The sequence below is a fragment of the Vulpes lagopus genome, chromosome 15 (genome assembly GCF_018345385.1).
Source record: "Vulpes lagopus strain Blue_001 chromosome 15, ASM1834538v1, whole genome shotgun sequence".
NCBI classification, from domain to species: domain Eukaryota; kingdom Metazoa; phylum Chordata; class Mammalia; order Carnivora; family Canidae; genus Vulpes; species Vulpes lagopus.
The window spans coordinates 26753588-26775776 of record NC_054838.1 but is presented as its reverse complement, the minus strand read 5'-3'; the positions used below and the strand labels follow the sequence as shown (position 1 = coordinate 26775776).

The window sequence follows — 22189 nt, the reverse complement described above, 5'->3', positions numbered from 1 at the left end:
CTCGAGATTCTCTGGAATTCCTGCATCTGTAATTTGTTATCTTTCATTAAATTTTCAAAATCCTCAGCCATTATCTCTCTGAATGTTTTCCTTCCACTCTCTCCTTTTTTCCTTCTGAGACTCCAACTATATGCATCTTTTGACCATCCGATGTTGCCCCAGAGTTCTTGAGTACTGTGTTCTCCCCTCCCCATCCACATTCTTCTCTCTTTATATTTCATTTTAGTTAATTTCCACTGCCTAGATTCAAGTTCACTGATTCTTTCCGGGCTGTTTCCTGTTTGCTGGGAGTTGTTTATGTCTGATATGTTGTGCTTTTTCCTATTTAAAATTTCTATCATTTGGTTCTTCTTTTTTTCCTTATGATTTATTTATTTATTTAAGAGAGAGAGAGAGAGAGAGAGAGAGAGAGAGAGACTGAGTGGAAGCGGGTGGAGGGGCAGAGGATGAGGGAGAGAAGCAGACTCTGTGCTGAGCCTGGAGCTTGATTCAGGGCTGGATACAATGATTCAGATATCATGACCTAAGCAGAAACCAAAAGTCCAATGCTCAATTGACTGAGCCACACAGGCACCCTTGATTCTTCTCTCTCTCTCTCTTTTTTTTTTAAGTTGAGGAGTTTATTAGGGAAATATGAGAGGCAAAGATACCCCAAGTGACAGAAAGAAAATTCTGAAAATGACCCTTCAAGCCAAGTGGTGGCCTGGCCTTGACCTCCCCCAAAGGACAAGAAACTGGTAGGTTAGCGACATTCTCTGGTGGCCAACTTGCGGGGGTGGGGGGGGGCAGTGTAAGTGTCTCAGCCAGGACTGCCTCCCACCCCTACCCCCCCCACCTCCCCCCCCCCCCACGCCAAAGGTGGAAAGGAGACAAAGACTGTTTATAGAATCAATGCAGAGGCAATGAGAGCTGTAAGGAAAGTCTGTGAGAGAGATGGAGAGGACCTTAACAAAGAGTCCCAGGCAACTGGCTCTGAGTGCTTCAAATACACTGATCAACAGTTCTACAAAACGTTACTTAAAAGGTAAAATGCCTAATGTTGGTTCCAAGAGTTCCCCTGGACTTCTTCGCACATGCCACATCACACATCGATGTACATGGCAGAGCCCAAAGGCCACACTTTTGAAAAAAGAAAAACAAGAATAAGCCCTGTTGCTCTTTAAGAAGAGAGGAAGGAGCTGAGGCTGCTGGGGCCGGCCTGTGTTCCATAAAGCAACTTCCCAGCAGCAGCATGGCATAGTTCTAGGTGAGGGTCTCACCTTTTGTCACCCGTGCTTCAATGTACTCTATTCTCTGCTCGAGGGCTGTCAATTTCTCGTTTAGTGTTGCAAGTCTTGAACGACAAGAGGTATCTCAATGTATTCCCGGTTCGCCCAGTCCTGGTGAATCTTCTGCTGCACTGGATCCTCCTGGCCCGTCGTGGCTGCCGCCTGAAGAGCGATTCTTCTCTTTTTATAGTGTTTGTCTCTGTTCTAAAATCTCCCATGCATTTCTACAGGCTATTTCCTCCTCTCGATCCTTCACTTAATAATCACAGTCATTTTAAAGTCTCTGTTGTATAGTTCCAACATCTTCTAATTCCCACCATCTTTCTGTCTGGTTCTGCTTTGTGTTTTATTTCTTGATAATGGATTTTTTTTTCCGTGTTTTTAAAAATAAATATCTTCTATTTTTTTAATGGAATGCCAACCATCATGTATAGAAAAGGAGAGGAAAGTATGGTAAATAGAATTTATGTCTGGGGGCACCTGGGTGGCTCAGTTGTGGAGCATCTGCTTTGGGCTCAGGTTGTGATCCCAGGGTCATGGGATCAAGTTCTGCATCAGGCTCCCCAGTGAGCCTGCTTCTCCCTCTGCTTATGTCTCTGCCTCTCTCTGTGTTTCTCATGAATAAATAAATAAAATCTTAAAAAAAAAAAAAAAAAGAATGTGTGTCTGGAAGTGGGCATGCTTCTTTTTCTTTTAGATAGTTAATGTGATATTGGAGTCAATCATCAGGAACTGGGCTGAACTTGAGTGTTATTTTCATTGTTTGGAAGGCACGCTAGTTTCTTTTTTTTTTTAATTTAAATATATATGTGTTTTTTAAAGTTTTTATTTTCAAGTAGTCTCTACACCAAACATGGGGCCTGAACTCATAACTCCAAGATTAAGAGTTGCACTCTCCTCTGAGCCAGCCAGGTGCCCCTAAGGCATATTAGGTTTCAAATGTTTCCATGATTGATTGCTGTTAATTTGTGCTTAAAGGGATGTCAGCCTCTCTGCTAGCTTGCTTTTCTTTTCTTTTTCCTTCTTTTCTTCCTCCCTTTCTTTTCTCTCTTCTTTCTTTTCTCTCTTTCTTTTCTTTCTTTCTTTCTTTCTTTCTTTCTTTCTTTCTTTCTTTCTTTCTTTTCTTCTTTCAACAGCTTTATAGAAATATAATTCACATACTATACAATCCTTTATTTATTTATTTATTTATTTATTTATTTATTTATTTATTTTTAAAGATTTTGTTTATTCATGAGACACACACACACACACACAGGCAGAAACATAAGAAGAGGTAGAAGCAGGCTCCACACAGGAAGCCCGATGTGGGACCGGGATCCCAGGATCATGCCCTGAGCCAAAGGCAGACATTCAACCACTGAGCCACCCAGGCATTCCACAATTCACCATTTAAAGTGTACACTTCAGTAGACTTTAGGATATTCCCAGAGTTGTACAGTACCACTACAGTCAAGTTCATAACTTCTTTATCACCTCAAAAACAAAAACAAATAAAAACCCTGTGGTTGCCAGGGCAACTGGAGGGAAGAGAGACTAGGCTCAGTTTCTGTCTGGGGTATAGAAAAGTTGTGGGAACTAGAGAGTGGTGTTGGTTACACAATACTGTGAATATACTTAATGTCACTGTATACTTTAAAATGGCTACAGTGAGGGGGCACCTGGGTGGCTCAATGGGTTAAGCATCCAACTCTTGATTTCGGCTCAGGTCATGATCTCAGTGTCATGAGATCCAGCATGTCAGCCTCCATGCTGGGCATGGAGCCTGCTTAAGCCTCCTTAAGATTCTCTTCTTTTCTCTCTGCCACCCCCTCTCTAAAAAATAATGACAATAAATAAACAAAATGGTTACAATGGTAACTTTTATGTGTATTTTACCACAATTAATTTTTTTTAGAAAGAAACCCTCTACCCTTGAACTCTCAATCCCCAAACCCCATCCATCACAACTCTAAGCAACCACTTCTCTATTTTTCTATCTCTATATATTTGCCTATTTTGGACATTTCATATAAATGGACCCATATAACATGGGGTCCTTTGTGTTTGGCTTCTTTCACTTAGCATGTTTTAAAGGTTCATCCTTGCTAAAGATTAAATGTTTGCATTCCCCCCAAATTATTATATTAAAACCCTAATGCCCAAGGTGATGGTAGTAAGTGGAGTTTGGGAGAGGCTAAGTTATGAGAGTAGAACCCTCATTGGGATTAATGTCTTTATTTATTTATTTTTTAATTGGAGTTCAATTTTTCAACATACAGCATAATACCCAGTGCTCATCCAGCCAAGTGCCCCCCTCAGTGCCCATCACCCAGTCACCCCAACCCCCCGCCCATTTCCCCTTCCATTACCCCTTGTTCATTGATGTCTTTATAAAAGAGACTCCAGAGAATGAGCTGGTCCCTTCTACCACGTGAGAACACAGCAAGAAGCCATTGGTCTGCAACCTGGGAGTGGACTCTCACTGGAACCCGACCAACCCTGGCACCCTAACCTTGGACTTCCAGCCTCTGGAACCATGAGAAAGAGACTTACTGTTTATAAATTAGCCAGTCTGTGGTGTTTTGTTAAAGCAACCTGAATGGATTAAGATAATCCTCATGCCAGTATCAGTATTCTTTATGCTCAAATAATATTCACCTGTATGAATACTACACTTTGTCTATCCACTCATTAGTTGATGTGAGTGTAAGGGTTATTTCCACCCTTTGGCTATTATGAATAATGTTGCTACCACTATCAACAGTCAAGTACAAATTTTTGCGTAAACATACTTTTTTTTCTCTTGATCTATACCTAGGAAAAGTACTGCTAATGATAACTCTGTTTAAGTTATTGAAGAAACACCAGACTGTTTTGCAGAGTGCCTGCACCATCTTACATCCCCACCAGTGGTATTTGAGGGCTCCAATCTCTCTACATCTTCACTAACACTTCTTTTCTGACTTTTTGATTTTAGCCCTTTTAGTGGGTATGAAGTGGTCCCTCCTGTGGTTTTGATTTGCATTTCCCTAATGACTAGGGATATTGAGCATCTTTTCACATGCTTGTTGGCCACTTCTGTTCTCCTCTAGAGAAATGTCCGTTCACATCCTTTGCCCTTGCTCCTTTAGTTGGGTTGTCTTCTTATTGAGCTGTAAGAGTTATTTATGAATATTATATATTATGGATACCAGTCCCTTATCAGATATGTGCTTTGCCAATATTTTCTCCCGTTCTGAGGGTTGACTATTCAGTTTCTTGGTAGTGATCTTTCAAAGCACAATTTTCAAAGCAGTGTAGTGATCTTTTGAAAGCACAAATTTTAAAATTTGGGTGAATACTTAACTAGTGTTCTTGTTCCCCTCTTGGTTTTCCATAGTTGTGCTCCTGTGCCATGGAGAGCAACTCTCTCCATGCTCTTGTCTGAGCAGCACACTGCTGTTGGCTTGTTACACTGTGCTAAGGTCACTGCAGGTTCAGTGAGATCTCTATTATGTGAGCTCAGCTGGGTCTTGAGCAGGCCCGTGTACACCTTGGTCTCGAGGAAGGATTATCTCAGCATTCTTGAGCCTCTTCCCCACGGCAACTATCTGTTGTCTTACATCTGCGGTTGGTCTTGTAAGGGAAAAACCAATGGTAGCCCACCTCTGCTTGGTATCATGGCAGGTTCCTAGGCTAGAGACATTTCTTGTCTGTCTCCCAGGGGAGTGGAGTTTTTCTATCTTTTCTATAACACCAGCGGATCTTGACCTGTGTCCTAGGGGCAGCCAGAAGGTTTTTCCTACCCCTCCTGCAAGTCAGATGAATTTTGCTTCTACTCTTCTTCCAGAGGCCTGTATTTTTACCCAGACCCTAGGAACAAAATGATATCTTTCCCTTCCCTAGAGACTTAGGCTTTTGCTTCGTCAGAAGGGAGTCAGAACACGAGACTGAGGTGTTTGAACTGCCCAGAGCCACAGAAGGCAGTTCTCTCTAGCATCTCACCCAGTCTTTCTTGCAGGTGTTTGGAGGAGGCATGTGGAGGAGAACTGCAAGTCAGTTTGACTTTTACTAGAGGCTCTCAGTTATTTCCAGCTGACGTGCTGGGCAACACTAGATCTTTAAGATTCATTATGAGTTATCTGATTTCTTCTTACCTACTTACGTAGAAGCCAGCCACCTTTCTTCTGTGTCCTGCCAGAGGTGACAGCATTAGTGTGTGCTGTCTTGGAGGACTTGTTCTATGAACTCCAAAGCATGAACTCGAGCAGAAGCCGAACAGTGCTTCATGAGGACTCATTCTTGCTGTCCACAGGGACTGCAGGTCAAGGCTTGAGGGTCAAGTACCCCTCAGGTGTGGCCTTGAACAAATCCCCTCAGACTTCCCAGCTGTACAATGCAGTCCCATGGAAGAGGGGTAACGGTGGAGGCTGCACACCAGACTACCTGGAATTTAATCCCAGCCCCACTTGGTACAGCAGAGTGATCCCACGGTGAGCTACTCAACCTCTCTCTGCCTCAGTTACCTTATCTGTCCAATGTGGACAATAATTACATCCACCTCTCTCTATGATGCCTGCTATATAGCATTAGGTGCTATCGTCATTAATAATACAAGTAATAGTAATAGTAGTAGCAGTAGTAGGATCATACTACTAAAAAGAACATCACTATTAATATTACTGTTACTCTTGATGATCTCCAAGGTTCCTTCTACTGTGAAGTATTTATTCATTTATTTTCTGAAAAGGATCTGCCAGGTAGGCCAGGTAATAAAAACGACTACCCTGGGAAGAGGAAGGCTGGCCTCCATTTGCTGTGTGACCTTTGCTCAGACCCTGGCCAACTCTGGACAATAGTGTCCTTCTGTAGAGTGCAGTTTGAACCAGCAGGCTGCGACTGGTTGAATCTGTGTCAGGGAGCAAGGGAGGGAGGGAATCAAGGGAGAGCTTTGGAGCTGTCAGCCCACAGACATCATGATGCCTATTTGTCTAAATTACAAATCTCAGAAGACAGGTAATCAGAGCCCTCGTGTTCATAGAGCACTTTAGTAATCAAAATTCACTCATATGCATGTTCTCGTTTAGCTGTTGACAATGGCTTCTTGGGATGTGTGTGTCAGGGATTGCTGATTTCAGTTTGACAGCAGAGTGAGATCCAAAGAGGGATTAGGTCAAGGGCGCCCATGAAAAACAAGATAGAACTGGGCTGGAACCCCGGGTCCAGACTTGGTGCTTTTCCATGAGCTGCAGACATTGGGTGCCTGCTCCCCTGCATTTTCCTAGCAGGTTGTCCTTCTCTCCTTGGGAGGGCTGGTAGGACTCATCAGAGCAGAGAGGCCTGAGGAGGGAAATCTGGAAGGCTGGTAGTTGGACCTGCATCTTGTCCCCTGTGCCAGACAACAGCATCTCCAGGGTAGGGTTTGGGTGTCCCCCTTTGCAGCTTCCTGGTCTGTTGGGCCTGAGAAGTCACAAGAGTCCTGTTGAATGAAGACTTGAGTAAATTCTCTCCCATTTTTGTTCAGGCTTATGCAATCCTAACCCTCCAGGGCTGGTAATGAGCCTGGAGTCCCTACCACATTTCAGGCCCAGCCCAGTGTGGGGAACACTAATAAATATTTGTTAAAGGGATCATACCAGCAAACCCAAGTCTTGCACAGATTCAAACAAACAAAGACAAGGGGTCAGGGAGAGAATGGGAAGTTATTGTTTAGTTGATATAGAATTTCTGTTTTAGAAGATGAAAGAGTTCTGGGGATGGATGTTGGTGATCAGACAATGTGAACACATTTAATGCCACTGAACCATACTCTTTCAAATAGTGAAGATGGCTCCCTCAGAGCCTCCAGGAGGAACCAACAGGGTTGACAACCTGACTTTGGACTTCTGGTTGCCAAAACTGTGAGAGAATAAATGTCTGTGGGGTTTTTTTTAAAAAAGGTTTTATTTATTAGAGACAGAGAAAGGCAGAGACATAGGCAGAAGGAGAAGCAGGCTCCCTGTAGGGAGCCTGATGCAGGACTCGATCCCAAGACCCCAGGATCATGACCCGAGCCAAAGGCAGATATCTGCTCAACCTCTGAGCCACCCAGGTGCCCTCTGTGTTTTAAGTTAAAAAAAAAAAAAAAGAATAAAAAGAAAGAAAGAAAAGAAAGGGTTAAGATGGCACATTTTATGTTACTTACATTTTACCATCATCTGAAAAGAAAGTTGACAAAAATACATTTTCTAGCCTGAAGAAATAAAACAAAATTAAGCTTGAATTATTTCTATCCATTTCATCAAATGGAAAGGAAATACAGTTTGGCTATGGCCTTCAGCACACCCTGGCATACACACACACACACCCATCCTTATCCTGCATTCATCCACCTATTGTGAGGACCCACTGGGCACCCAGCCCTGGCCCAGAGCACCTGGGGACACTGTGTCTTCTTTCTGAAGCCAGGGGAGGCATTAGAGGTGGGGCAGGTGGGACAGGAAAGAGGGAGGCCATTTATTTAGTTGTTTGTTTGTTTGTTTGTTTGTTTGAAGGAGGCCCTTTAAACTCTCCCCTTTCCAGCTGGTGTCTCCTTTGTGCCTAGTCCTCTGGCTTTTACAAAGGGTGGGAGTTGTCTCAAGTCAATGAGGCCACAGGGCCCAGCCAGTTCTCCAATCCTGGGCTGGTATGCAACACGAGCATGAATAGCCCTCAGCTACCCAAAGCTTGCTGTGTGCTGGGGACCCACCAAGTACTCCCCGTGTGTGAACCTATTTAATCCTCACAACAAACCATGAGGCCAGTCTTGCAGTCCTCTCCAGTGATAAATGAAGAAACTGAGGCACAGACGCAGTGAGCAGCTGGTCCATTCAGAGTGCCATGAGCATAAGAAGCAGGTTTGAGGCTTGAATCCTGTGCTCTGAATGCCATGATTCATCATGATCCATCGCTGGCCTTCATGGGGTGATGGGGTCCCTTAAAGTCAGGTGACCCCCTTAAAGTTATTCAGCCAAGCATTGGCAGAGTTGCCATTGGGATCCATGTCTTCTAATACCCAGAATGGTACCTTTCTACCAATTGAGGCCTAATCTGAGAATGAGTAGGTCTAGATTTTGTCCATTGGAACCCCATCTGCCTCCTCATGCATTCTTTTTTTTTTTTTAAGATTCTATTTATTTATTCATGAGAGACACACACAGAGAGGCAGAGACATAGGCAGAGGGAGAAGTGGGCTCCATGCAGGGAGCCCGGAACGGGACTTAATTCCAGGACCCTGGGGATCGCTACCTGAGCTGAAGGCAGATGCTCAACCACTGGACCATGGAGGCGTCCTGCCTCATTGTGCACTCTTGAAGGCAGTGTGGTGAGAGGTTTGGCAGAGCAATTTCTGCCTGGCTGGTTTCCCACCTTGGAAGATTTCTTTTTTTCCTGCTTTCTGACTCTGGGTACTTTATTTTCCAAGAAGAGATCATAGTTTAAAGGGACACTCTCAGGAATGGGTTACCCAGGCAGGCCAAAGAAACCTCCCTAAGCCAGGGCTGTTGGTGGTGTTGCAGAGAGGGCCTGGGGCTTGCAGGGGAGGCGGGGAGTGTGGTGGCAGCACAGGCTGGCTGTGGAGATGAAGGGCAGGAGCATGCGGAAGGGGCAGCAGCTGGAGACACCCATCCCCTCTCTGCGTGTCCCCTCTCTGCATGCATCTCAACACCCTTTGTCCAGCAGGGTCGGGGAGAGAGCTGGGCTAAGTGGTTTCTAAGCTATTCTTCCTGTTTTAGATCAGGTTCCTTAGAAGCAGAGCTTGGGAAGATGAGCCCCTAGATTCACTGGTTAGATTACTCCTTTCTGCCCCTGGACACCCCGAGTAAGCATCCTTAAAGTCTCCCCTCCCACCGCCATCAGGTCTAAGAGTCTCCCAAAGAGCCTGAGCAGCTGCGGAAGCTCTTCAACGGAGGTTTGAGCTTCGAAACAACCGATGAGAGTCTGAGGAGCCATTTTGAGCAATGGGGGACGCTTACGGACGGTGTGGTAATGAGAGACCCCAACACCAAGCGCTCCAGAGGCTTTGGGTTCCTCACGTAGCCACCGTGGAGGAGGTGGACGCCGCCATGAATCCAAGGCCACACAAGGTAGATGGAAGAGTCGTGGAACCAAAGAGGGCTGTCTCCCGAGAAGATTCTCAAAGACTTGGTGCCCACTTAACTGTGAAAAAGATTTTTTTATTTTTTTTGAAAAAGATTTTTATTGGTGGCATTAAAGAAGACACTGAAGAACATCATCTAAGAGATTATTTTGAACAGTATGGGAAAATTGAAGTGATTGAGATCATGACTGACCGAGGCAGTGGCAAAAAGAGAGGTTTTGCTTTTGTGACCTTTGACGACCATGACTCTGTAGACAAAACTGTCATTCAAAAATACCAACTGTTGGGATCTCTGGGTGGCTCAGCGGTTTAGCGCCTGCCTTAGGCTCAGGGCGTGATCCTGGAGTCCCGGGATCGAGTCCCACATCGGGCTCCCCGCATGGAGCCTGCTTCTCCCTCCTCCTGTGTCTCTACCTCTCTCTCTGTCTCTCATGAGTAAATAAATAAAAATTACAAAAAAAATACCATACTGTGAATGGCCACAACTGTGAAGTAAGGAAACCCTATCAAAGCAAGAGATGGCTAGTGCTTCATCCAGCCAAAGAGGCCGAGGTGGTTCTGGAAACTTTGGTGGTGGTCGTGGAGGTGGTTTTGGTGGGAATGACAACTTTGGTCGTGGAGGGAACTTCAGTGGTCAAGGTGCCTACGGTGGCATTGGGGATGGCTATAATGGATCTAGTAATGATAGAAGCAACTTTGGAGGTGGCGGAAGCTATAATGATTTTGGCAATTACAACAATCAATCCTCAAATTTTGGACCCATGAATGGAGGAAATTTTGGAGGCAGACGCTCTGGCCCCATGGTGGTGGAGGCCAATACTTTGCCAAACCATGAAACCAAGGTGACTATGGTGGTTCCAGCAGCAGCAGCAGCAGCTGTGGCAGCAGCAGAAGGTTTTAATTACTGCCAGGAAACAAAGCTTAGCAGGAGAGGAGAGCCAGGGAAGTGACAGGGAAGCTACAAGTTACAACAGATTTGTGAACTCAGCCAAGCACAGTGGTGGCAGGGCCTAGCTGCTACAAAGAAGACATGTTTTAGACAATACTCATGTGTATGGGCAAAAAACTCAAGGACTGTATTTGTGACTAATTGTATAACAGGTTATTTTAGTTTCTGTTCTGTGGAAAGTGTAAAGCATTCCAACAAAGGGTTTTAATGTAGTTTTTTTTTTTTTGCACCCATGCTGTTGATTGCTAATTGTAATAGTCTGATCATGACACTGAATAAATGTGTCTTTAAAAAAAAGAAGAAGAAGACGAGCCCCTGTGGGGCTGGCTAAGAAGCTAACCAGGGTATGATTCCAAACTGGGAGCAGAGCTGGCTGGAGCCCATGAAAATACCCCTGAGTGTGCTCTAGCCTAAATGAAGCAGCTGGACTTTACTGGTCTGGGCCAAGGGCAGTAGAGGAGGTATGAACTCCCAGGTGTTTCCCATACTCTGCACATGGGGAAAAACAGTCCCAGGCGAGTCCAAGAGAATTGTAGGGCAGGTGGTCAGAAGGAGAAGTTGATGGAAACATGGAATAGGGCCCACGGCAATGATCAAAGGGATGCTGGTGGAATGCTGACAGTGGTCCCAGATACCACCTTCAGGATTCATTCCAACATTTCAGATTCTGAGTCTTTCCTAACAGCATCAGATGGATGAGAAATGAGGTGAGGGCGCTGAGAGACAGAGCCTGAAGCCTGTTGCGTAAATGGGAATTTTGGCATGAAGATGGAGGGTACAGGGGAGCCTCAGGGAACCAGATGTCCCGGGCTGACAGGGCTAAGGGGGCCTGACACCCCTCTACCCTCTCAACTCCTGCCTTTACCCATTTGCACAATCCTACACACTCAGACACTTGGGACAGAAGAACACACTTGTGTAGATGTGCACAGAAGCAAATGCCCTGATGCACACAGACACACACATATAGGCTCATGAACAGCTCTGTACATACTTCCACACAAACCCATGCACATACATGGACACTCTTGCAGAGACATACCACAGACATTCACACTCACTTGTGCACACATATTCCTGAGCTTGCACTGGAAGCATGGCCAGCCAGGTTCTTTCTATTCCCGGCTTTCAGAGGAAGGTAAAATAGGGGGATGGGTGGGGCCCAGAGCTAGGCCAGTTGCAGCTAGCCACTGAAGACTGATCTTTGTCTACAATGGCCCGGATCACACCAGTCCCAGACCCCAGGCCTGTGTCTGTCTGGGTTACTTGTAGAGGACTGATAAAAATGTCTGGAAGCTTAGCTGCTGCCTCCCCTGCCTCCCTCCTGGTTCCACTCCTACCTTTGACCCAGGCCTTTGTCCATTAGTGGGCCAGAGGCCTCCTGCCCCTGTAGTACAGGTGATCTGCAGTCCAGGGAAGAAAATCAACTGGGGCACCTGACATGTACCCACTTCCTCCTTGAATGGCAGGAAGCAGTAGGAGCATTGCCATTGAGAAGCAAGGCCATTGGGCACCTGGGTGGCTCAGCAGTTGAGCATCTGCCTTCGGCTCAGGGCATGACCTCGGGGTCCTGGGATCCAGTCCTGAATCAGGCTCCCTGCAGGGAGCCTGCTTCTCCTTCTGCCTATGTCTCTGCCTTTCTCTCTGTGTCTCTAATGAATAAATAAATAAAATCTTTTTAAAAAGAAGAAAAAAGTAAAGAAAGGCAAGACCATGGTGCAGAATCAGACTGACCCCGGCTCTGAGGCACTCCCAGTCTGGTGGAGGTCACAGGCATTTAAAAAGTGTGACCAGTACTGGGCTGGAAGGAAATGGGGCACTGAGGAAGCCTGGAAGACACACCTAATAGCTTGAGGGTGGGGGTGTGTATGGGATTGGGGAGGCTTTTGGAAGGAGATGATGTCTAAAACCACTCTTAAAAGAACAAGAGGAATTGGATTTGGGTGGAAGGGAGTAGGGCAAAAGGCATTTTAGACAGAGGGAAGAGCTTGTGCAAAATGCTGGCACGAGGAGAAGCCAGGTGCCCTAGGGAACTGGGAGAAGTTCAGCAAGTCTGGAGGAGGGTATGGAAAGGTCAGAAGGCAGGCAGGCCTGCTATAAGCCAGCCGAAGGAGGCATCCAGAGGGCATGGAGAAACCATTGGGAAATCTTAACAAGGGACAATGATCGTTGCAGATCTGCACTGGGAAGATCGTTTGCCCTCCAAAGTGCAAGGTGGATCTGGGGATGGCTTAAGACAGATTTGAGATGGAACATAGGGCAACTGATTAAGTGGGGGCTGGTAGGAGCTTTGCAGGCCCAAAGGCAAATCAAGGAAATTAAGTATGAAACAAAGAGAGGAAAAAAATTTTCATAAAATTTTAATTGACAAAATTCAAAGTAAATAAAAGAGCACATTTTTTTGGTAATACAGGTCTAACGAGAAGAAGGGAATTTCTTGGAGGATGACATTTCACTTAACTGGGGCTCAAAGTTAGTGTTTTCTACCACCAAACTGATTGCAAATGTTCCTCTGGAAAAATCCCTCTTAGCTCATGGATCATTTAAACACAAGGGAGTAGTTTGCTAACCACTGGTCTAGACTAATGCGGCCCGGGTAGAAGCAAGTGTGAAACGAAGGAGGCTCCTCTGTCCCCTCCTCACCCCATCAAATCATAGAGTCTGAACTTCCACCATTACTTGCCACTCCTGCAAGAGGGGCCGCTACTTCCAGAGGGCTCCAGTTAAAAGGTACCCTTGTTACTAAGAGGGACCAAGATCCTTCAGCCAAGAGGCACTATGAACATCTGTAGTTATAACATCTCAGGGCAGGAGGGACCTGACTCCCTCTCTAGCCCTCTCCCAGGGCAGGACTAATGTCCACGTGTTTCATGGAGTTGCACTATGTCCTAGATATGGAAAGTGACTTGTTTGAGGTCACACTGCAAGGTGCTGGCAGTTGAGATTTGGACCCAAGTCCTAGGATTCCCAGCTGGGTTTCTGTTCCCTATACCACCATGTCCTGGCCCTTGGACAGCACTAGGGGGGGTGGAGCACATGGGGGAGGAAGAGTGTCAGGACTCCTCTGCCCAGGACAGGATGCTCTTCAGGCTTCTGACTTCTGCTGGTAACAGTCTAGTGGCAGTTCAAGCCTCCTCATTTACATATATTTGCATCCATCACTTCTGGATGAGGAACCTGAGACTTGGACAGAATACATAATTTGCTTGGCATCTCTAATAGGCTAAAACATGGCTCCAGGAAAGAGATCCTGGCCCTAGTCCCTAGAACCTGTGTATATTACCTTACATAAGAAAAAAGGGTTTTTGCAGGTATGATTAAATTATGGCTCCTGAGATGAGAAGATTATCCTAGATTATCTGGGTGGGCCCTAAATATGATCACATGTTTCATTATAAGAAAAAGGCAGAGAGACTCTGCTAGATACAGAAACAGAGGGTGATATGACAATGAAAAAAGGAAGACTGGAAGATGCTACTGTACTGGCTTTGGAGATGGAGGAAGAGCCCAGGAACCAAGGAATTTATACAGTCCTAGAAGCTGGAAAAGTTAAGGAAACAGATCCTCCCCTAGAGTCTCTGGAAGGAGCACAACGCTGTGAACCCCTTCTAAAACTGACATCAGGGGGATCCCTGGGTGGCGCAGCGGTTTGGCGCCTGCCTTTTGCCCAGGGCGCGATCCTGGAGACCCGGGATCGAATCCCACGTCGGGCTCCCGGTGCATGGAGCCTGCTTCTCCCTCTGCCTGTGTCTCTGCCTCTCTCTCTCTCTCTCTCTCTGTGACTATCATAAATAAATAAAAATTAAAAACAAAAAGATTAAAAAAAAAAATAAAACTGACATCAGGGACGCATGGGTGGCTCAGTGGTTGAGCGTCTGCCTTTGGCTCAGGTCATGATCCTGGGGTCCTGGGATGGAGTCCTGCATCGGGCTCCCCACAGGGAGCCTGCTTCTCTCTCTGCCTATGTCTCTGCCTCTCTCTGTGTCTCTCATGAATTAAATAAATAAAATCTTTAAAAAATCAATTAATCCATCAATTGATCAATCTGACACCAGTGCAACTGATTTCAGGTGTCTGGCTTCCAGATGTGTTAGAGAGTATATTTCTGTTTTCTCAAGTGACCAAGTTTGTGGCGATTTGTTGCAGCAGCCTCAGAAAATGAATACAGCATTCCACAGCAATTTTTCTTAATTTAAATAAACTTTCAATCTTAGAATAATTTTAAATTTACAGAATAGTTGCAAAGATGGTAACAAAAGTTCTTATATACTCCTCCCCCAGATTGCTCTGCTGTTAGCATCTTACATACTGTGGTACATTTGTCACAACTAAAGAGCCAACGTTACTATTAGTTAAAATCCACAACTTTCTTTATATTTCACTGGTTTTTCCTAATGATCTTTATCTGTTCTGGGGTCCCTTCCAAGATACCACAATACATGTAGTTGTCATGTGTTCTTAGCTTCCGGCTATTTCTCAAATTTTTCTTTCTTTTTTTTTTTTTTTTTTTTGGTAACTCTCACTTTGGAGGAGTACTGGCCAGGAATCTTATAGAGGGTTGCTCCATTTGGATATATTTGATGTTTTTCTCCTAGTCAGATTGGGGCTCTGGAGTTTGGGGAGGAAGACCACAGAAGTGAGGTGCCATTCTCATCACATCGTATCAAAGGCACATACTGTCAATGTGACTTATCACTGATGTTGCCTCTGACCTGGCTGAGATGATGTTTCCATGGTAGAGTTACTCACCTTCCCTCTCCTGCCCCCAACTCCTCCCACACTCTCCTGTTGGAAGTAAGCCGCTAGGTGTACCGAGTTCAAGTGGGAAGGGTTATGCTCCACCTCTTGGAGGGCAGCCTATACATTCATTATTTGGGATTCTTCTATGAGAGAAATCCTGCTCTTCTTTCCCATTTATTTATTATTATTCCATCATTAATTTATATCAGTATGTGCTCATGGGGTGTATTTTATACTTCAGATTATAATCCAAATACCATTCTTTGATTTGTTGCTCAAATTGTTCCAGTCATGGCCCTTGGGAGCTTTTTCAGCTTAGCCCCTGCGTTCCTTTGAGATGCTCCATTTTATTTTTTGAGTTCATCTTTACTTTCTGGCACTACAAGATGCTTCAGACTCATCTTGTGTTTTCTCCCACCAAGAACGCTACCGGGGTGATCTTCAAGGCTCTTTCGGAAGACAGAGCTAGGAAATACACGTACATACATACATGTTTACAATGGTTTCTGTATCTTTTTTTTTCTTTTTTTTTTAATTTTTTTTTTTTTATTTATCTATGATAGTCACACAGAGAGAGAGAGAGAGAGAGGCAGAGACACAGGCAGAGGGAAGAGCAGGCTCCATGCACCGGGAGCCCGACGTGGGATTCGATCCCGAGTCTCCAGGATCACGCCCTGGGCCAAAGGCAGGCGCCAAACCGCTGCGCCACCCAGGGATCCCAATGGTTTCTGTATCTATCTGTCTGTATCTATATCAAACCAAACACGAATTCCTACTAATGTCTCCCACTGTGACCTCTTACACATGGATCATTCTAGCCTTCCTCCCTTGCTTTGTAACCTCCCCACCTCACCCCATGGATAGTGAGAAACCTGGCTCCCACCATCCACTTACCTATTTGTACGCTGTCAGTATACAATACAGCCATTTCCAAATTATTAACCTACATCCCCGTGAGAAATTCAAATTTAGCCAAAGCGTGATATTTACATACAATTTATTTTAACATTAGTCTTACAATTTCTCAGCAAAACACTATTTTCCAAAGTTCCTTAGTGCAGTTCTTTCTCTCTGACTGCCTCCCTTCAGGGGAGTTTTCTCATGCATTTCTAGCACAGTCTTAAGATTCTTCTGTTACAAGCCCACCTTCCATCTTGGAATCCCCAGACTTTTGTTGGCTTTTTAAAAATTTAATTTCTGTACATGAAGGTTCACTCAATGCAGGTCTCAACAAATGCAGAGTGCCATTATATACCAGTCCAATACCATACAGAAGCATTCCACCACTCTAAACAATTCCCTGTGCTTCTCTTAGTCAAAGGCTCACCCTTTCCAAATCCCTGGCAACTGCTGATGTGCTTTCCATTTCTATATTTCATCATTTTCCAGAAAGTCATATCAATGGAATCAAATAGCCCTTTACTCTGGCTTTGTTCACTTAACAAAATGCGTCTAAGAATCATCCATGTGGTTGTATGAATTTTTAAAAAGTTTTATTTATTTATTCATGAGACACACACACACAGAGGCAGAGACATAAGCAGAGAGAGAAGCAGGCTCCCCGCAGGAAGCCTAATGTGGGACTCAATCCCAGGACCCCGGGATCATGCCCTGAGCCAAAGGCAGCCGCTCAACCTCTGAGCCTCCCAGGAGCCCCTGTTGTGTAAATTAATAGCTTTTTCCTCTTTACTTCAGAATAGCTCCCACTATATTGAAGTGTGATTATCCATTCACCTACTGAAGGATATCTTGGTTGCTTCCACCTTTTGCTGATTATGAATGAAGCTTCTGTAAACATTGATGTGCCGGGTTCTGTGTAGATTTTTTTTTCAAATCAATTGGGTAAATAGCCAGGAGCGTGATTGTTGTGCTGTATAGTTAGCTTGTATTTAACTTAAATTGCTAAAATTTTTCCAAAGTAGTATGTCATTTTGAATAGGGTTACTTTAAATTTCACAACTTCAATACAACTTTTCGATTTTTTCCTTTGTTTCCCAAGCTGGTAGTCAGGAGGTCTCAGGCATAAGGCAAAGAGCATTGGCTTTGACATCCTATCTGAGTTTAAATCGTGACTCCAAAAGCTTAAGATAGGACCAGGGTTTATTGCTGGTTTTTGTTCTTTTCAGGGCCCCTTTAAAAGAGGTTACTAGGTGGGATGCCTGGGTGAGTCAGTGGTTGAGCGTCTGCCTGTCTGCCTGATCCTGGGGTCCTGGGATGGAGTCCGGGGTGATGGGGGTGGTGGGGGTGATGGAGGGGGTGGGAGTGCTACTAGGAAGAGTCGGCCTACCCATCTACTTCCATCCACTCCCTGTCTAAACGTGTAACAGTGTACAGAGCACCACTTGAACTGGTTAAAGGTTTTCTGGCAAGGAATGATGGGGAGTGAGAGTCTAAGAAAAACCCAAAGCTCGTTTGTGATCCACAAACTCTCCCAGGTCTTTCAAAACCCATTTCCCGGCCGTTCCAAAGGGGAGGGGCGAGGAAGAGCCAGCATTTACTGAATATTCACTTATGGATGAAGCATTTGCAGGGGAGGAAACAAGCCCCAAGGGGGCGGGTAGCACAGGCAGGCGTGTGTTGTTGCGGCCTAGCAGGTGGGTGGGGTGCTGTAGGCCTCACCTGTCTTCAGGCCCTGCCACTTCCATTGTGTCATCTGCCCAGTTTGAGGCTAGAACTTGACAGACAGGGAGCCACACAAAATAGCTGTCTGGGCAGGCAGCCTTTGTATGGAGACCAGGATTCCAGAAAGTCCTTACCCCCTCTGACACATGAACCTCATTTATTACAAAGAGTGGGGGTCACTGCCAGTGTCACTGAGTTAACGCATGTAAAGCGTCCCACCCAGAGCCCAGCGTGTACTAGGTTCTCACTAAGTGGCTCGGTGCTGGCTCTGCCCTTCCTTGGGGTCATGAAGACATGCCCAGTTCAGCCCAAGGCATCCACTGCCCCCCTGGTCCTGCCTCTGCCCCTACTCTAGCTCAAGGAACTTTCGGGGCTCCTCCCCGAAGTTCAATTCCTGACTCTGACTGGACAGTTGAGTTCCCCCAGATGGTAGGCAAGGCAAAGTCAGGGACTCTGGCTGCCTTGTTCACCACTCATCTCAATCAAAGTTTGCTGAACAAAGGCCTAGACTTCTAGCCTCCAGGTCCCTAAACATCACTCTTGCCCGCTGAATCACGAAAGTGGCCATCGCCAGCGTGTGCCCTGCCCATCTACCCTCCCTGCCTCTGCTCACTCAGCAGCTTCCATCTTCCCTGCTTTAGCCTCCTCCTGAACCCTTGCCAAGCACAGTCAGCTCCTTGTGCGACCAACGCTTGGCACATGCCACGTGGCTGCTGGTAGTGCTGTGCCTGCTGACCCCTGTCCCACCTGTCATAAAGCAGTGTCAAACAGACTGGGTCCCTGTGGGCCCTTTGTTCCCTGCCAGTAATGACATCTCAGAACTTCTCCCCAGGCCAAAGGGCAGCATGATTTCTAAAAGACTCCAGCTCACCCAACACTTGAGGGCCTCTGACCCTGTCTACCACGTCTGACAGATCCTGTCGTCCTCTGGCTATCTGAAGCTATCCATGTGTGTGCTGGGGTGGGGGACTGTCTCCCCACACAATGTGGGGGCCCCTGCGGCAGGCTCTGGGGGCCCTGTGGAGGTGTCAGTCAGGAGGTGCTAAGTTAATAACTGACCTCTTCTATGTGCACGTCTGGCACACCGCATTAGCTGGGGAGGCCAACCACTATACAAACACCTGCAATCTCCTGGGGGAAGGACATGTTTTGCTCAAAGTCCAGGGTAGTTGTTCCATCTGCAGCCCTCCTCCGAAATCAGACCCTGGCCTCCTTTCTTGTGCTGCGGAGGTCTTCACGTGAGGCCTCCAGGGTCATGATGAAAAGGGAAGAATTCTCTGTCCTCTGGTCCCCCGGAGTCTCTTGCCACTCCCCTCACCCATCCTGACCCTCAAATCTCATGATCACCTCCTACTCCATCTCAGCCAGGCCAGAGGCAGGGTGGTGCAGGTCATAGCCAGTGGAGGTCATGGCTGGTAGCCGGGCACGGGGGGAGCTCATGGCCAGCAATCCCCTAATCTGTGCTTAAACTGTGCCCCCACCATTTGGAGACCCTCTATATGGCCGGTCAGGAAAGCTACCTTGTGCAGCAGTACACAGCATGGTATGGCCCCGTCTAGTCTCTGAGGGCTCATCTGCGGTCACTAAGGTAGCTGGCGTCCAAGCTGGCCCCCAGTGACCTTACCTCCTGAGAGTCACATCCTTGTCCGGAGTGTGAGCAGGACTTAGTAACTCATGTGTCACCAATACAACAAGGAAGAATTGATGGTGTGTGATGCTAAAGCTAGGTCATAAAAGGTAGTGTGGGGGATCCCTGGGTGGCTCAGCGGTTTGGCACCTGACTTTGGCCCAGGGCACGATCCTGGAGTCCCGGGATCAAGTCCCACGTCGGGCTCCTGGCATGGAGCCTGCTTCTCCCTCTGCCTATGTCTCTGCCTCTCTCTCTCTCTCTCTCTCTGTCTATCATAAATAAATAAATAAACAAACAAACAAATAAATAAATCTTTTTTAAAAAAAGGTAGTGTGGCCTTCTCTCTCCTTGCTCTGGGAGAAGCCATGTCATTGGCAGCTGTATGGAGAGGCCTTCACAGAGGGGGACAGAGCCACCTGCCAACAGCCACATAGGTGAGCTTGGGAGTGGATCCTCTAGCCTGACTTGTCTTCTGGGACTGCAGCCTCGGGAGACATCTGAGTCAGAACCACCGACCATCCCCTCCCCCCGCACCCCCTCCCCACTCACCCTCCCGCTCTGCAGGGGAAGCCACTCCCAGATCCTTGACCTCAACAACTGTGAGACAATAGATGTTTGTGGCTTAAAGCAGCTAGGTTTAGAGTGTCTGTTACATAGCAAAAAGAACTGATTTAATCACCTCCAAAGGCAAGGCCTGGGTCTTCTAGGCCTCATTCCTGCCCCAGGCCCAGCATGCTGGCCCAAGAGGAAGCACTGTGTGATGATTCCTGTATGTATGTTACTGAGGTGCCCTAGGTCTTGCACTGGCTACTGGGGTGGGGCTGAGGGTGACAAGGTTATGGTCTTGGCCCTAAGGGCTTTCCCAGTCTACTGGGAGACAGAGAAGTCCACTCACGTATTGATGACCGTGGCCCTTTCACCCCTGAAACTAGCCCCCAAAAGGGGTAACTAACTCTGGTTCAGGGCAGTGGGGCGGGAGGCAGGGTATGAGGGCAGGTGGGGTGTGTTAATCGCCAACAAATGAGGCACCCTTTGAGGATGAGTGACTGCAACCAGGTCTTGGAGGAAGCACGTTTCAAGGAAAGGGAACAGCATGCCCCAGGACACAGCAGGTGCAACAGCAAGGTGCACTCTGCAAGCAATGAGGGGTGCCAGGGTGATGAGGTGCAGGGGAGGAGATCCAACAAATGAGGCTGGTCAGGTCTAGGGGAGGATAAGAAAGGCTCTGGAGGCTGAGGAGGACTTTGGGTATTATCCTGAGACCTTGGAGACCATTATAGGGAGCTGGGTTTTGTTTAGAGAATGGAGGCAAGTGCTCTATGTGGGTAGGCAGGAGGCAGATCACTGAAGGCAGGAATATCATGCATGGGACTGTGATCACCCAGCAGTCACCCAGGTGCTGAGTGCTGTGGCAGAGTGAAGGGAAGTCTGGGGCACCCCGTGGAGCCCCTTCCTCAAGGAGGGGCATTAAGGAAGACTTTCTTGAATAGAGGAAACCAGTATTGAAGGATGAGTAGGAATCTCCCAGACAAAGAGGGAGGTAGGTGGAGGGGAAGATGCCATTCCTGGCCGAGAGAACAGCATGGGCAAAACCTCGAGGGAAGAAAGAGCAAATCTGATACAAGGAACTGCGAATGGTTTGGTATGATGGGAGCCCATGGCTAAGGGAGGAAGACAAATGAGGATGAAGAAAACTGGGCCAGATGATGGAAGAGTGGTGAAAGGCAGGCTACAAAACCTGGACTTGAAGGTGAACATCTGACTTCCTCTGACTTCTGCAGATGCACTGTGCCCATCTCCCCCTGCTCTTTCCCGGAGGCCTACCTGTGTGGACTGCAGCCACAGGCTCCTGGGCCCTCCAGCTTGCAACTGGGCTCAGGCAGTGGGGAGCCTCGGCAAAGGACAGAGTGGGGAGAGGGGGGCGTTCCGGAAGGCCCATTCTTGACTCCTTCCCTGCAAGGTCACCACGCTGCCTGTGTCCTCTGACCAGCAATGGCCCCTACACCCTGATTGGTCACTGAGGATGGATTGGAGAGAGCGAGGTGGGGACAGGGCCGCACCAGAGAAGGAGCTGGTGCCCTGGGGATAACCATGGTCACACAGGGAATTCCACTACACCTGGGAGTCCCACTGCACACTTTCATTTACAGCTGTTTTGTAGATTGTTTGCAATGATGGCCACAGAATCTCTTCATGTACCCCCAGCCCTTTGTACTGTGGCATGGATGCTCTTCGGAGGCAGAGTCTATTCCTCACCCCTGAAACTGGGTGCGGGAAGGGGAGGCTCATGAGTTGCTTTGACCAACAGAATGAGACGAAATGACGCTGTGCAAGTTGCTCAGTCCAGGATTTAAGAGATCGGGCAGGCTTGCTCTCATTCTCACAAAACCCAGCCACCCCTGAATGCCCAAGACACGTCAGTAGGGGCGCGGTGGGGCGTGCCCGCCTGCAAAGGGAGGCCCAGCCAGCGCCCCCAGCGGGCCCAGCCCCCCACCGAATGCAGCTGCACTGAGCCCAGGGCAGCCTCCAGAAGAACCACCCGGCCAACCCACAGAATTGTGAGGAATAAGAACTCCTTGCTTCGTCAGCCTTGTAGTCTTGGCATGGCTCACTACCCGGCAATAGAGAACTGTAAGGGGCGAGTACTCCTCCCCTTCGCACACCTTGCCCTTCCTCACAGCCTTGCCTTGGCCGCCTGTCTCGTCCCCCACTTCCTCCTGGCTGGACGTCATCACCCCCTCCTCTGAGCTCCCCCACTCTTTGTGGCTCCCCTTGTGGCCCTTCTAGCACACCGCCTCATAGGATAACAGGCGCCTTTCTGAAACACGGGGTACCTTTTTCACCTTTGAGTCTTGATTTACACGTATTCCACGTCCTTCCAGACATGACGTGGAGTGGCTCAT

At 47.2% G+C, this 22189-nt stretch overlaps 1 pseudogene; it reads right to left on the bottom strand.

Moving 5' to 3' along the window:
• Positions 1-923: 923 nt before the first annotated feature.
• On the bottom strand, positions 924-22018 carry LOC121476180 (annotated as a pseudogene).
• Positions 22019-22189: the final 171 nt, after the last annotated feature.